At 37.4% G+C, this 17870-nt stretch overlaps 1 protein-coding gene across 3 annotated transcripts in view; it reads left to right on the top strand.

Annotated features, from left to right (window-relative positions):
* The window catches only part of ec (echinus), a 316039-nt gene that overhangs the window by 54665 nt on the left and 243504 nt on the right, over window positions 1–17870 (top strand). The window lies entirely within an intron of this gene.

The following is a 17870-nucleotide window of genomic DNA, read 5'->3' on the forward strand; positions in this document are numbered from 1 at the left end:
TTCTGTTCGCCGCAGTATGTTTTTTTTATTAATGAAATGAGTAGATCTATTAGAATATATTTTTTTAAGCATTTCCTAAGATGGTGCAGAGAGTTTTCATTTTTTTGAGCTCTTAGCCCATCAATTCTCATTATTTATATTAATTTTGTATTTTTTCTATGATTGTATTAAATTTTCATAGAAGAAATTAACATCACTTAACCTTCCCAGTTGTTGTTGTTGTTATTCATCAGCTTTTATTAATTTTTGCCAATTCCTCTTATCGGTATTCTTTGAAGTTAATTCGTAGGTGTTTCGTAATTCCTTTGGGTTTGACAACGCGACTCAAGTTGACATTTGCCAAGTTGATATGTGACTTTTGGCACAAGCTCAAGTGAAATGAGAGTAGCTTTATTAGCTGGATGAGTGCGGTCATTAATTTCCAAAGACTGCACATTCTCGTGCCGCAAATCTAAATCCCTTAACAATAAATAGTGCTGTCAATCACAATTGTTCTTTGTTCAAGTATGTATTGGGATATAAAGAGATCATTGGGATTTCATTTAATTACACTGTGCGAAAAATGAGACACGAGAGAGAATTAAGAGTTTGGTAATTATTAAATCGGATCACCAGTTGCTTTCTCTTTATATTAGAGCGAAAAAATCTATATATGTATATTGTGCTTCTTTTATTTTTCATAAAGAATGGCCGACTTTGTTATACGCCGACTCTGAACGGCATCTGGAAGGCAGATGAGTTTTCGCTGAGAAGTTTTTAATGGTAGAAATACACTTGGAGTGTTTTCCAAATCAATGTTGAGGGGCGACCCCGCTTAGAAAAACTTGTTTCTAAATTATTGATGTTGCTTTGCCTGTGGCTTGAGCCCAGGTGTGGTAGGCGGAGCACGCTACCATCACACTACGGCGGCCGCCATTCTTTCCTTTAATCCTAAACCCATTTCTGCTGTCGTCGTTTTAAAGGCAAATATACTCTAACGGGTTGATTTTTGGGCTGGGAAAGAGAGCGACAACAAGCAGGCAACCTTACAGAATGTCCAGCTTGGTCTTTAGAGCATAATAATATTAATATCAGTGTAGTGAATTCGAGACCCACGTTGGGCGCCATTGTTGCTGTGCTTGAGGACAGTGGTGAAACTTACCTTCAAAGATGACGAGCAAGCCTACGATGCTATCGTTCATACTTGCAGCTGATTATCACCACCCAAACATATAGTTACGTAACAGAAAGTATCTCATTTTCAATATGCGTAGGCCTACTAACCTTGTGTCATGTCAGGCTGAAATGGCCGTCAGAACGAATGCAATTCCTTGGTTATACCCTAGAAATATAAAATATCTTTTACATAAGTAGCAAATATTGCTGGTTGGTTCTGGGAATCGCTCTGTTAACGACTTAACAAGGAAAATATTTGCCGAGACTGAGGTAAAACATATAGAGGGCAAAGCTTATTCTCTTGCTATGCTGAAATTACGAGTTTGACTTGCGTTTGAAGAAAAAAATGCAAGACAGTAAAGGGCAAGCTTGATGCAGTGATCATCTCTTTTATAAAGCTATAGTCTAGAGAAGAGCACTGGGTGCTTCTCAGCGGTGTTGTTCGTATACCAGCTGCACTGGCTCTGAATGCAAGAATGGATTTGTATCCAACTTACATTCGGAGTATAATGGACGGAGTTTCTAATAAGGCTTTGAGACTCGTCATATAAACTGTTTATTCAGAACCACTCCAAAATTCTAACCAGCTTCGACTTGGCGCTTAGCTGTACCAGCTACTGTGTGGACTTCTTTATAACAATTGATAGATTCACCACTCAGGGAGGGAGGGATTGAGTTGATTGGACGGAAAAGTTAGAGTGAGTTAAGTGACACCAGCTCAAAGTTAGCATATTTGTACGTAGAGGTCCACATTATTAAGAATTCGTTAGATGGTATGCTAGCTAGCGCTTCAACTGTTAAGGAATTTAGTATTTATTTTAAGGGCAGATTAGCACTAATAAGCCAAATTACCAATTGCTTATTTTCAAATATCTCCACGTTGCCAGCTTTATCTACCATGGTAATTAAAGAATTGGTGGAACCAAGTTCTATACCAAGCACTACTTCACTTTAATTTGGTTCAGAAATTTGAATTGGTTGAAGTCTTTTTCATATAACTCATATCCGTAGGGTATACGGCTTTCAGGGCATGCCGTACCTTAACCGCGGTTGCCTAGAATAAGTGTGTAACGCAATCCCTGGCAACTACTACTTTTATATCCTCACCACAGTGTGCCTTTTGTGGTCATTTTCTAGAGAGGTGAGCCTCACCACACATAAAATAACTTAATATAACATAAGATTACATAACATAACATAACATAACATAACGTAACATAACATAACGTAACATAACATAATATAACATAACATCACATAGCATTTACTGTACTCAGGCCGCGGAGGGGGGGGGGGGGGCAGCCAGAGCAATTGCCCTGGGCCCGGAAGGTTTTTGGGGGCCCGGCAAGGCAAAGCAATATTGACAGTACTCTAACAAGGATTTCATAGATACATACATATTTTGTTGCTACAAAAAATTGTTTTAAAATTGAAAATCACTTAACTAAAATCATAAGCATCAGATCAAATACTATGGGGCATAGTCATACCCGAAATAAAATGTGATTTCAAGCTAGATAAACGTTGTTGGCACAATTTTATAAGTGCTAATGCTTCAACTAACTTAAAATCACATTTTATTTCGACTTCCCAAGGATTTAAGTGGTCGCCATTTCCTTCAAATCATACTCCATACTCCATACTACTCTAAAAAAAATGGAGAAAAAGTAAAGCGTGAGTGGCTCGTTTGGAGTGCAACAAAAGAAGCGCTTTTTTGTTTTCCATGCCGGCTGTTCAGCAAAATTTCCGAAAATACCCGATCAGCTTTGACAAAATATTCATGTTATTCTAAAGAAAAGGTGCGAAGGGGTTACACGACAAAATTCCTGAACACGAAAATAGTCTAAATCATAAAACTTGCTATATAGAGTGGCGCCAATATGAAATGAGAATTCGAAATGCAAGTTCAGTGGATTTTCTCTTAGCGGAAACCCTTAAAAATGAAGCAGCTTGCTGGAGAGAGATACTACGCAGAATTCTTGATGTTGTTTTATTTCTTGGAGAAAAAGGATTGGCATTTAGAGGGGATAATTCATTAATCGGAAATCCAAAAAATGGAAACTTTCTTGGTATTTTGGAACTGATCAGCAATTATGACCCCCTATTGCATGAACATTTGAAGAAGGTGAGGGAATCTCAATCTAAAAAGAATCGTCTCCAAGCACATTATTTGTCTGATGGAATACAAAATAAGTTCATAGAAATATGTGCAAGTCAAGTAATTAGAAAGATAGAAGGCGAGAGAAAGTCCGTCAAGTATTACACAGTAATAGTGGATGCAACCCCTCATTCGGTGCATATTGAGCAGACTGTTTTTATATTGCGTTATCTTTTATTAGACAGGGACTCCGGAAAATGGAAAATCCAAGAACGCTTCTTAGAGTTTGTCGATTGTAACGCAAAAACAGGAGAAGCTATCGCTGAGATGACTGGATGACTGCCGTGGACAAGGGTATGATAATGGCAGTAATATGAGCGGTCATTACAAAGGAGCGCCAGAGTCATATCTTGAGAGATAACTCCCTGGTAATATTTGCACCTTGTGCTTGTCATAGTTTAAATTTATGTGGATTGCAAGCTGATGCAGAAGTCATCACATTTTTCGGTATTATGCAGAAATTGTATAATATCTTTAGCGCAAGCCCTCAGAGATGGGAAATTCTCAAGGAAAAACTAATTGCTCATTGCACAGCATGTCACAAACACGATGGTCTGCTCCTGTGGATAGTGTGAAACCTTTCGCAACTCACATTCCCCAAATTGATGAAATCAAGCTTTTGAATCTGAGTTCAGAAACAGTAACGGATTTGAAAGGTATTGAAGCAAATATGGGGAAATTTGAGTGTATCCTCTTAGCCTCCATTTGGCCCAAAGTGTTGACGGTAATTAACCATCGAAATCTGGTACTGAAAGCTAGAAATGCCACACTGGACATGGAAACAGAAAATATACGTAGCCTGATTGATGAGTTGAATAAGTTCAGGCATCAACGGTCGATCATACTTCAAGAATGTAAAGTTCTGGCAGGGAGTATAGGATTTTTGAATACCTTCGCAGAGGAATGAAGAAAAGAAGGAAGATAAGAAAGCGCCAGTTCGATGAATTACCTGTCGAATCACCTGAGTGTGATTACGAAACTCAATTCAAACAGCAAGTTTTTTACGTTCTTTTGGACTGCTTGATTGGTAACATGACAAGACGTTAAGAAGCCGTAAATGACATTGCGATCAAATTTAGTTTTGTATCAGGATCTGACGGAAGAAGAGCTCAGAGAGAAGGCAGCGGCATTCTGAAAGATTTATGGTATCCATATTTCTACGGATCTAATAGATGAAATCATTCAACCCAAAGCCATCCACTTAGTAAATTTGGGATGTGATTCGCTGCCACCATTTCAACTTCTGAAAAAATTTCATGACTTGAAGATGGAATTATTACTTCCGAACATCTGCATAGCATTAAGAATATTTGCACACTTCCAGTTTACGTTCTACTATGAGCCAAAATCGCTTGAAAAGCCTTGGAACATTGGCGTTGGAGTCCAGTCGGTAATTTCTATATTCGCAGACTAAAAAGCACGGAAGGTTTTCCTTGGCTGATTCAAGCTCTTAAAATGTACATATTTAGAAAAAGTTAATGTAAGCAAATCAAACAATGAAATCTAACATTTCATTTATGTAAGTGCTCCAGTAAATCTTATTTTATATGAAATAAAATTGACAATGTGAATTGAAAAATGTATGTATGTTATGTTATTTTTTTTAATGGATTGAGTTTATTTTTTAGGGGCCCGTAAACGCGAACTGTCCCAGGGCCCGGCTCGGCTCTCTGCGGCCCTGACTGTACTCTCTCACATACCAACAAACATTCATCATTTAATACTTTTTAAAGTAGCAGTTAATCTCTCAGGTAAAATCCATTGTCTACGCTAATCCATCAAAGGAATTTTTAACTTTTCTTAGCGTTTTTCAGATTCCCTTTTTCTTTACTTTTTTCGCTGTCTCATTGTCATTGCTTCTTTGACTTTACAGCCATCAATGATGCTTCTGCATGTCAACTTGTTGATCGCGAACAATGCCTATTGATTGTTTATATATTTATGTATGCATGTAGGTATGTATCTTGGTTATGCAGCATTGTTTATGAAAATAAATGCAGTGAACCTCATTTCTAGGTAGCTGGGTCAATATTTAGATAATTTTAGTTATTTACTGAAATCTCTGTGCAAGTGTTTGTATGTTTGTTTGTTTGTTGTGTGCAACAGTTTCACTTTCATCTTCACATTTGGGGTTGACATTGCTGTTGACAGTTTCAGTTTCTATTTATTTATAAATTTTACATTGCATTTGGCGGTAATTTTAAAAAGGCAGTTAAGTATTTGAGTTATGGCAAGAATGAAAGACTGGATTGAAAGCCTTTTGTCGCAATAGTTCGAAAATCGTTAAGAGTTCGAAAACTGAATTTTGGACCGATTTTTCTTGTACTTTGTTATTTACTATATCTGTGTTTCACTGTACCCAGACATGACATGTGCATAAGAACCTGTCACGATGTATGGAAGAAAAAAATAGAAAAGTCCCGCATGAGATTGCACACTTACCTTGGCGTAGTTTCATAAATACGGAAACTATTTTTTTGGGGCACCCTGTAGAAACAGCGAAAATGGAATTTTCTTTACAAGTTTTCTCTTTGATCTTAGACTTTGTGGAATATTGTTGCCTCGGTAGCAAACAGCAGAGCATTTCATTTGCAAATAATTCGAACAAAAATTAGATGTATAATTTTTTATGCGGTATACTATTTGGGTATCTTTAACACATGGTGTAGTTTATGAAAAAAAAAAAATTAATAAGTCCATAGTTTGGTGTTATTGGCCAGACGATCCTACAGACGAAATGTGCCTCAGCCTCGACACCTTCACAAAAATATAGTGCTTATAAAATTTTATAATAAATTGGGAAGATTAAAGGGAGAACCAAATTAAATTTTTTAACAGGGTGCCCAAAAAAATTATTTTCCGATTATTGAAATCCTTTCAAGTAAATGTTTAGACTCAGGCAGGGCTGATAACCGGTTCCAACTGAACCGGTTCATGAACCGTACCACCCGCTATTTTGGGGCTTTGAACCGAACCACGAACCGAACCGTTTTTTTCTTAACTCCAAAATCCGAACCGAAAACACCCAACAAAATGGTTCGGTTCGGTTCGGTTCAAAATAAAGTTTCAACAAAAATCACTTAACTTATTTAATTCTCCACTTTGCTTGAAAATGCAACTCTAAGATAAAATTGCAAACATTTTTTCTCTATGGAAACGCCGTGAGTTTTCACTTTTGATAGTAATAGCGTCTCCTGTTTGTGCCTGTGGCCAAAAGCTTGTGAAAAAATAAACAGATTTACAAAATGAGCTCAAACCCCGTGCATAACAGCTTTGTATATGAAGGAGCTTTTTCATTTTTCATTTATAACATAGTCCGATCTATAACACAAAATACATGCATATGGGGTATTCCATCCCATTTCGACCAATTTTGAACCCGACCCCTTTAGAATTGGCTGAAAGTTTTTCTTCGTTTTCTAGCTTACGAAAGACGTTTTTCAGAATTTTTGCAAATTTTTTCATCCAACTCAAAAAAAGTTATGAATTTTTAAAAAAACACCGTTTTTGTTTTCAAAATGCTATAACTTTTTCAAAAATTGACCGTTTGGGATCTTTTTTTTTTAAAGCTGAAGTTATCATGATGAAATTTGGCAGGAACGTTACTCTTATTACAATATGTACGCTTAATAAAAATTAGCAAAATCGGAGAAGGACCACGCCCACTTTAAAAAAAAAAATTTTTTTAAAGTAAAATTTTAACAAAAAATTTAATATCTTTACAGTGTATAAGTAAATTATGTCAACATTCAACCCCATTAATGATACGGTGCAACAAAAGACAAAAATAAAAGAAAATTTAAAAATTGGCGTGGCTCCGCCTTTTTTCATTTAATTTGTCTAGAGTACTTTTAATGCCATAAGTCTAACAAAAATTTACCAATCCTTCTGAAATTTGGTAGGGGCATAGCTTCTATGACGACTTCTGTGAAAATGGGCGAAATCGATTGAAGCCATACTCAGTTTTTATACTCAGCCGACCGTCTGTCCTTCCGCTCGGCCGTTAAGACGTAACTTGAGCAAAAGTCGATATATCTTTACTAAAATTAGTTCACGTACTTATCTGAACTCGCTTTGTCTTGGTATAAAAAATAACCGAAATCTGACTATGACCACGCCCACTTTTTCGATATCGAAATTACGAAAAATAAAAAATAAATGCCATAATTCTATACCAAATATGAAAAAAGGAATGAAACATTGTAATTGGATTGGTTTATTGACGCAAAACATAACTTTAGAAAAAACTTTGTAAAATGGGTGTGACACCCACCATATTAAGTAGAAGAAAATGAAAAGGTTCTGCAGGGCGAAATAAAAAACCCTTGAAATCTTGGCAGGAATACTGTTCGTGGTGTTACATATATAAATAAATTAGCGGTATCCAACAGATGATGTTCTAGGTCACACTGGTCCACATTTTGGTCGATATCTCGAAAACGCTTTCACATATAAACCTAAGGACCACTCCCTTTTATAATCCTCATTAATACCTTTCGTTTGTAACCCATATCGTACAAACGCATTCCACAGTCACCCCAGGTCCACCTTTATGGCGATATCTCGAAAAGGCATCCACCTTTAGAACTAAGGCCCACTCCCTTTTAAATAATCATTAACCCATTTCATTTGATACCCATATCGTACAAACGCATTCTAGAGTCACCCCTGGTCCACCTTTATGGCGATATCTCGAAAAGGCGTCCACCTATAGAACTAAGGATCACTCCCTCCTAAAATACTCATTAGCACCTTCCATATCGTACAGACCCATTCTAGAGTCACCCCTGGTCCACCTTTATGGCGATGTCCCCAAATGGCGTCCACCTATAGAACTATGGCCCACTCTCTTTTAAAATACTCATGTCATACAAACACATTCCAGGGTCACCCCAGGTTCACTTTCCTACATGGTGATTTCCCCTTTTTTGTCCCCAAAGCTCTCAGCTGAGTATGTAATGTTCGGTTACACCCGAACTTAGCCTTCCTTAATTGGTATTTGTACGCTTAGTAGGTACATTTCGATGGTTGGTTGCACACAGATCCCAAGTAACGAATTTCAAATTTTTTTATACTATCAAAACTTAGTATTAAACGTTTTAACCACTTGAACCGAACCGGTTTGGCGGTACAGAGGTAGCCGCGAACCGGTTCAAGTTTTGCCTGAGTTTTTCGAACCAGTGAACCGAACCAATTCGATTTTTGAGGCGGTTTGCAGCCCTGAACTCAGGGAGGAATATTGTGAGCTTTTTTGTATTCTACCGCACACATCGCCGAGATATGTTATTACTTTCTTTGGCAGTATGTCATCTTCTTTGAAGACCTCATAGCAGATCTTCCTCCTCGCGTCGTTGTTGTTGTATTAATCATAAATATAAAATGCGTTACCGTTATCTTTTTTGCCTTCACTTTCGTCTTTGACTTGTCCTTTTCTTCGTCTTCGCATTCGGTATTGTCTTCGCCTTCGTATTTGCCTTCGGCTTCTTCGTTACATTTGTGTTCTTCTCCCTCTTTGTCTTCGGCTAAATGCTTACTCGTATCCAGAGCTGGGTAAATTCACTTCCATTACATTACCCATTATATTCCTCAGTAATTGGAAAAAGTAATCAATTCCTTTCCTCCACACCAAAAGAATTGATTACATTTCAATTCCTAAAAAGAAAAAATACCAAAAGTAATTTCGTGTTTTGAGGCTCAAGTACAAAAAATTTTTTGTTTGTAATTGAAAAAAAAAAAATACTTTGCTCAAGTGTAATTTCTGCCCCAGTACTTTCGAAAGGAATTGCAAATGTAATTGAAAACTTTCCAATTACATTACAAGGAATGGAAAATACTTTCGAATTTCCCATTCCATTCCTCAAAGGCATTGCGAAAGTAATTGAAAAACTACAAGTTAGTTTGTGTATAGGAACTTACTCCGGATGATGTTGGTGACTTTTCATTATTTCATCAGATTTTTCTTGTGAGTGGTAACTGAAAGCATTTGGAAACACCAGTGAATATAAACTCATTATCACCTTGGCGGCCACCGTGGTGTGATGGTAGCGCGCTCCGCCTACCACACCGTATGCCCTGGGTTCACACCCCGGGCAAAGCAACATCAAAATTGTAGAAATAAGGTTTTTCAATTAGAAGAAAATTTTTCTAAGCGGGATCGCCCCTCGGCAGTGTTTGGCAAGCGCTCCGAGTGTATTTCTGCCATGAAAAGCTCTCAGTGGAAACTCATCTGCCTTGCAGATGCCACTCGGAGTCGGCATAAAACATGTCCGGCCAATTTGTAGGGAAAATACAGAGGAGCACGATGCAAATTGGAAGAGAAGCTCGGTCTTAGATCTCTTCGGAGGTTACCGCGCCTTACATTTATTTTTTATTTTTTTATCCTCTTAAAGTTCACAGCTAAGTAAGGGCATCTCCTTTCCTTCCTCCGCTATCAAAGGGTGATGGTTATAGGAACGGAACATAGAAAACAGGATTCCGGTACAGATGTAAAATTTATTCCAATAAAAAAACATTTGTGTTGATGAAATTGTAAATTTTTCGCATGAATTACATGGCTTTATATGGGAAAAAGTTTGGATGTATGCTTCTAATATCCCTCACTAAGGTAGGCACCTTGTCGTTTGTGTGAGGGCTTAGCCGAACACCATAGCGCCTGACTATGAGGCGCAGCGGTTTAGGACTGGCATATACGCCGTTTCGCCTCATAGGAGGGCGGCGGAATGTCGGTGACCAAGAACTGCCAACCCCCTAATTCACGGCGTTATTCGGACCGTGCCAATTGGACGATTTGCAGCCAGGGGATAAATTCGAACGAAGCCTTCCCGATACCGGACCACTCGGGAAGTATTGATGGCATTACCGCAGTAAGGGGCGCTGCTGTGGAGGACGTTTCTTTCCTCGTATATAATACTGAACCGCTGAGCCCGCCCTGTCGGGCAGGTGGTCATACCACGAAAATGAAGGACTCATTACCTAATTCTAATAAGGACGGTGATAATGGGAGGACTGCGTCACAAGCCAAAAACGACAAAAACGCATTAAGCGATGCGTCGGACCCGGGGAGCGAGAGTAGTGCTGATTCAATGAACTCCGTGTTGGAAAAGCATACAACTGAAAATGGAGTAGAAGAGTGGAGAAGGGTACTGGCCAGAAGAAGTAAGAGGGCCCTGTCGTATTACCGATCAGCACTAAGAATTGTCCAACGCCTGGGAGAAATGGTCGACCCAACAGAAGCGGAGATCGAGCACTTTGAATGGGCTCATGAGGCAGTAGAAGTAGGTCGAAGGTAGTTCAAAAGGTTTGCTGCGAGAAACTCTCGGCACTGTAACAAGTACGAGTAGGAAGAAATGTCGAATGGCAGAATGAAGAGGCAACGTTCGGCGGAAGGCGAAAAGTCTACTTTCAAGAGTCTGAAAGGACCCCGTCCCAGAGCCGCGAAGCAGGGCAGCCGCATAGACAATATAAGTAGGCCTAAAGCTGTAGGACAGGTGGCTTCAATAGCGAGATAGTAACTACCTCGAAAGCTGCAAGTCAGAGGAAGGACATCAAAAGTGGCGAAGTGCCAACTAGGGAAGTAGGAGATAAGCCAAAGGGAGAAAAAGCTAAGACTCCGGCTTTTCCCGAGAAGATGAATGATGTGCCAAGGTAGTCAGTGACTTTGGCGCTGGTTGATCGTAGGAATCCATTCGGACAGATGACCACTGAAAGGTTGAGATCTGTAGAAATGGAGCTTATTTACTGAATGCTTAAAATGATACGGGAACAACCAGGTAAGGCCCTGGTGTGAAGCTGATAGCGTCCGCGAGCTTGCTGTGGCTGGAGGAAGTGGTTCCAAACCTCCAAAGCCAAGGCACGAACGCGAAGTTCGAGGTGGTGGATAAAGCGCATATCCCCACGGTACCAAAAGTTTAAGTATGGATACCATGCGTGATGAAGTCGAAGGATACACTGCAACTTTTGCAGAATCAGAATCCGATTGTGCTGCAATATCACCAGGCTCAGCGCTATGATTCGAGCTCACCTGATATATGTTTAAAAATTAATTAAAAGATTCTGTAAAGTCCTTATCTAACCCAAAAAAACACAATGATAACACAGGCCGACAGCATCTCAGACCCAGAAACCGGAGTATATATTTTCAAAGGATTTTGATGCTATGAATCGAAATCTGGCCTCAAAATTTCTCTATTACCTCTGGTTTTCGAGATATTCTAAGATAAAGGTGTCTAACCCCTAGAAACCACCGCTACCACACCACAAAATTTCAAAATGCGATATCTCAGCGAAAAAATATTTGAGTAAAATCAACGCCATTTGAAAGAAGAAGACTTGTATTTAAAGATGCCATCCTTTAATTTTGGTGAAAGAAAACAACTGCAAGACTACATAACCTCAAATATGGGCAAAAACGGTGTTTTTCAACCAGAGCTGATAGAGCAATTCTGCGGCCAGATTTGGATTCAGCGCATCACAAACCTTCGAAAATATATAGTCCGGTATCTGCCTGTGTAATTTATCCATCGCCTTTGGCGATACAACTCTGGAGACTCGAAGACATGAGTGAGCGGTTTTTGCCGGAAATTTATAATGGCCGGAATTTTTAATTCTCCGGATGAGGGGAACATATACACAAACACGACGTGTTACCCGTTACCATCACCTCACAGAGGTTGAAGAAGCCATGAAAAAAGCCAAATCTTCTAAATCAATAGGTCCAAATAGAGTAGTCATGCCAATGCTAAAACATCTTGGCGCTGAGGGAGAAAGCTACCTGACGCACGTTTTCAAGCCTGGCCAAATCTACGGACACTGTTTTGCGACGTGAAATATTGGACGTTCACGTCGATGGTGCTGCGCTACCGATTGTCAGTCATTCAAATATCTTAAGAGTAACATTCGATCACACTCTCACATTCAAGACGTATGCCATCGAAGTTGTATCTAAAGTACAAATCCGCAACAAAATCCTCAAGTCGCTTGCACTTGGGGAAAAGATGAAAAAACGTCGCTAGCCACGTACAAAGCAATTGACCGGCCACTCAACAGCAAATCTAAACTACGTTAATACAATCCTACCATAACCTTCCTTATATATGTCGAGAAGAAATGAATTGCGAGTCTTTGAAGGCAGTGCTTATGTTTTAAAAACATTTTCTTATGGTCCAAAAAGTTACTATGGCCTCATAAAATCACCGCTTGAATCGCAAACATATTTTTTACACTAAGAACTTTTCAATTACTTTTGCAATTCCTTTGAGGAATGGGACATTCGAAAGTACTTTTTCCATTCCTTGTAATGTAATTGGAAAATTTTCAATTACATTTGCAATTCCTTTCGAAAGTACTTGGGCAGAAATTACATTTGAACAAAGTATTTTTTTCTCAATTACAAACAAAAAATTTTTTGTACTTGAGCCTCAAAAAACGAAATTGCTTTTGGTATTTTTTTTTGAGGAATTGAAATGCAATCAATTCCTTTGCTGTGGAAGAAAGAAATTGATTACTTTCCTCAAGTAGATGTAATGGGGAATCGACGGGTATTGATTACCTAAAGTAATCATTACTACGCAGCTCTGCTCGTATCTTTGTCTTTATTTTCTTTTTACGTGTTCATTTTTGCTTTCAAAATTGTCTTTTTGTCGTCATTGTGAATCAAACTAAGTGTGATATCTTCTGCATAGACGTTAAAATTACAAATAGAATGGATCATCTGGTTTTAAATTGACTATCGCTGTCTCATTCTGTATCTCTTTTTATCACCCACTAAAGATAGCCGACCCTATGCGCCGTCATATGGAAAACCATGTCAAAACGCTACCAAAACGCTAAAAAGTAGCCATATTGAACATCCTGTCAGGCAGTTGACAGATAAGATATCACACTTAGTTTGATTCACAATGTTTTTCGTTTTCGAATTTATTTTTGTTTTCGCCTACTGATATGTTGGTTTGGCCACCACTGACATAATTATCTAAATATGTATGTATGTATTGAAATATGTATTGCAACGCAAAATCACTCAACTAAAAGTGATGATTGAACTGCCATATCTAATCTAGAAAGCGCTGCCTTCCTCGGCTGGTGGTTTTTTGTATGGATCAGATTGCATATTTTTTGTTGCATTAACGCTGCATAGCTCAAATAGAATGTGTGTATGTATGTGTGTTTGTTTAATGAACATTTGACACACATGTGCTAATCCTAGCATAACCATTTACATGTGTCGGCATAAAAAACACAACTTGCACATTAGCTGATGTACTTAGCTTACATGATTTTGTGTGTAGTTTTTTTACATGAGGTTTGAGGTGTTGAAATTCATAATGGAATGTTTATTCGAATGTACGTCATTAACACTAAACTAATTGTTTGCTATTACACAGAGAAAAATAAGCGAGTCGTAGTAAATTTCATAATACATTAAGATAAATTGATTTCGTTTAAACATTTTCAAGTACACGGACGCGTTATTTTTCTAATGAAAAGCGAAATCGCACATTTTTGAAATTAGTTCTTGTTCCTTTCGTATAGACATGTTTTGTGATATATTTTTAAAACGATATCGGATTTTTATTGCTTTGAAAACTCTGCAGGTGACATCTAGCATTTTTCTGATTTGGGATTGCTTCGGGATAAAGTTTGGCGCTTTTTTTAAATTCCTTTCAATTTGGTGTTGTTTTTTGAATAATTGATTTCTTTAACTGTTTGGAAAATGGAAACCGGTTTTAGATAAATACCGGTTCAAAAAAGATAAGCCAGTTTTATATAAGAACCGGTTCAAAAAAAGAACCTGTTTGGAAAAGGATCGGCTCATAACAAAAAAAAAAAAAATATAGTAAAATAAACGGTTTTAAAAAAGGAGCAGTTCAAACACTAGAAACCGTTTTTCAAAAATAAACTGTTTAAAAAGTGAACGATCCAAAAAATAGTATCTTTTAAAAATAACGATTTCATAACAGGACTGGTTCAAAAACAAGAAACCGACTTAAAATAATAACAAAAATTCAAAAGAAAGAAACTCGTTTAAAAAATATATAGATTCAAAAGTGTAGTCTGCTCAAAAAAAATAAGCGGCCTGAAAATAGGACCGATTCAAAAACAAGAAACCGGTTTCAAAAATGGAGCGGTCCAAAAGTTAGCGAACCAATAAGTATAATCGCTCGAATTAATAACCGGTTACAACAAACTACCAGTACAAAAATGGTAACCGAACAAAAAAACCGGTTCAAAACTACATTTCGCTTTTAAAAAACCTGGTTCCAACAAAGTACCAGTTATGAAACGGTAACTAGTGAGAAACTTACTGATTTCAAAAGTGAATCGGTTCAAATAATATTACTGCCCTAAAAATAATACCAACTCAAAAGTAACCAAATTAATACTTCAAAACAGAAACGCGCTGGCCTTAACAAATACCGGCGCAGAAAGATTATGTTTAAGAAAAGCAGGTTTCAAGAAGAAAACAAAACTCAGGCAGAAATATTAATCCTGTGCGTATGACCATACCACCTCTGTCTCTGAATCCATCAAGGCAATAAAGTGAACGGACATCAGCTGAAGAATAGTGTAATGGGTGACCTAGTATCCGACTTTTTGACATCCCTTGGCTTGGAGCTCTTATACTCCGAGTCAGGGCAACCCTTTACGAAGATTGGACAGAGACAACAAAACGCTGCTATGATCCCGAAAAAGAACGGGCTTCTGCTCATTGTATACCTCGTCTGAGGCTCAATGCGTATTAACCTACCCCTATATGTCTAGGCAACCACGTTATCGGTCACTTACAATTGCGCTACCATTGATCAGAAGTATGATGACGGTGATGAGAAGTAAAACACTTAAAAATCATCTAATCCGATACATAATTGATTTTTACCCAAGGCCACATTACTGCAAAAATTTAACATGACTCTCTTTATTGCTAACAGTAAAGATAGCACTCCAGATTGCACCAAGAACCCGGGAAATAGGGTAGAGCAGAAATCGGAAAGGTGAAGAAGATAAAATGAAAACGCGTCAAGATTTCGTGGATACTTTCAAGACAAGGTACGGAAATCGCCTGAGTCTATTCTTGAGGAAGACGTCTTTAGTATTCAATCGTTAATTAATTGAACTCACGAACAGTAATATTGGGGCCCGTGGGCTTAAAAAGTATGGTCCTAACAAGTAACATAGTGCTAACATTACATTTACATTAGAGTATCATCTCAATTTGGAGTAACCATGCTTGAGCTGTTATGCTGCGAGGCTGAGCTTTAAAGTCAAAATTGGGTGGCAAGACTGCGGAATTGCTCCCTCATACTATCCTTATGACTCACTTATGCCACCAACTTCAGGAAAGGTGGCGAGTCTTGTGTAAACCTGCGAATCTCGAAATGTCGCTTTCATTTTGGGTCGCGGTGGCAATTCCAGAGGATATCTGAAGTTGAAAAAATTTTTTTTTTATTCCTTTGCAAACTCTGGACTTGCACAGAATAAATTCATGGAATGTAGATGGCCATACTCTGAATTAAATTAAGTACCTATCTCTTTGCAATGAGTCCAAAAGTAGATTGAAACTTGGCTGGTGAAATGATTACTGTGTGTTAGGAAAATGTTGGTGCTCGTTTTGTGAAGGGGCAATACTCAGATTGGAACTAGAATACAATAGGCTGATTATGCAAAATTGTATTGATTTAGACAATTGGTTAGAAATAGAGGTCAAAGCAGAACAAAAAAAGTAAAAAAAGGAGTAAATAAACAAAAAAATAAAATAATAAAATAAAAAATAAAAACAAATTCATTGCATATAACAAAAAACAATTTCAACGGTTGACTGACTTTTTTGTATGTTTCATCCGCTGCCGATAGACACCGTTCAATAGCCGACTTTTGTTTTACCTCAGACGGCGACAGGAAACACCAAATACGAACGAAAAAAATTACTAAACATTCGGTATTTATTTAAAATTGTTGTTGTTGTTATTGCATAATTGCTGTAATAGTTTATTTAGTAGTTGCATACTAACACAAATACTTGGATACACATGGGAGCATATGCGGTCAATCTGCTTTGATTGAATGCTTCATCAGCATTCCAAGGTAATTGTGCGTTCGCTCCAATAGAAGTGCAACAAGTGCAGCGACAACAACAAGAATAATAACAACAACAAACACTTCAGCAATAATGATTACAGCATCAACATAAATTGTTTTTGTAGCAGCGCAGCTCAGCGCTATAATCAATTGCTAACAACATGAGTTGGCAACATACATACAGCAGCGAACAGAAAAATAGCACCGGAAACGTTGATCAAATTTCATCAAATAAATTATAGTTTTTTTACTTTAAATATGTTAACAACAAACTTCTATAGACTTACTGTAACTGAAACTATGCAAACCAATGTCAAAAACATTTCCAAAAAAATTTAAAAATTCGAAAAAATTTTACCAAAATTTCGAACTTTTCATTTGCATTTCTCTGTATTTTTGCATGTGTGCAGTTTCGTAAGCCAAATTTAGTGTAACTTATGTAGTTTTAAAATTTTGCATGTATTAAATAAAAAAAAAAAAAAAAATTAAAGAACTAAAAGACAATTAAATAAAAGCGTTGGATGCGTAAATTTCTAAAAATATGAGGCGTAGCATAACCTGATTAAGGTTCAGTTGGTCTTACTTATGACTATCAATAGAAATTTGACGCGTCCAACGCTTTTATTTAATTGTCTGATCAACGCCCCAGATTGATTAGGAGTGTGATGACTAGTACCTAGTACCTAGGACCTACCTAATTATTTTCTAGTTTTTAATATTATTATTACTTAATGTAAGTATTGTTTTATTTAGTTCATTTAGTGACTCATTGTTACAAGGACTCTTTCCTGCCAATTTTTTACAATCTAAGTTACATAATCCTTCCAAAGGCTCTACTCTACTGGGCGCCACGTATGCTTGTTCCTCCTCGAACTCCAAAATATTTTGATGTCACTTCTACCGGACCGTATGGAATATTTGTTGCAAATGTTAGCCAAATAGGACCACAAATACGAGTATTTTTAATACCTCGATCCTTGACACACCTAGCGGAATTTTTTTTATGAAATTATTTCAATTTCTGTATGTAGTATGTGTTCCAAATATGCGCCAAATCGGACCACAAATACGATTTTTTGAAATATTTCGATCCACGCGCCACCTATTGGAGTTTTTTTCATATTACTGTATTGTGATCGGGTTCTGAACTATATTCCAAGTTTCCAGCTTGTAGCTTATCGGGAAGTTACTTAAATTTTAATCACAAAATTCGTTCACAACGGCTGTGCAGCCTGTCAAGTCAAGCTAAATAAAACCGTTTAAAAAAAGTTCACACTTTGAGAAAAAAAATTTCTAAAAATCAATGTGAATTTCGGAGTGATCTATAATTTGTACTTCGTTATACTATCATTGGGCTACAAAACTGCATACTCAGAAAAATACAGAGAAGTCTAAATAAAAAGTTAAAATTTTTTGTGGAATTCTCGATTTTTTTCAAAAATGATTTTGAGTTTGGTTTGCATAGTTTTAGTTACCAAATTCG

This window comes from Eurosta solidaginis, chromosome 4 (assembly GCF_040869045.1).
Source record: "Eurosta solidaginis isolate ZX-2024a chromosome 4, ASM4086904v1, whole genome shotgun sequence".
NCBI classification, from domain to species: domain Eukaryota; kingdom Metazoa; phylum Arthropoda; class Insecta; order Diptera; family Tephritidae; genus Eurosta; species Eurosta solidaginis.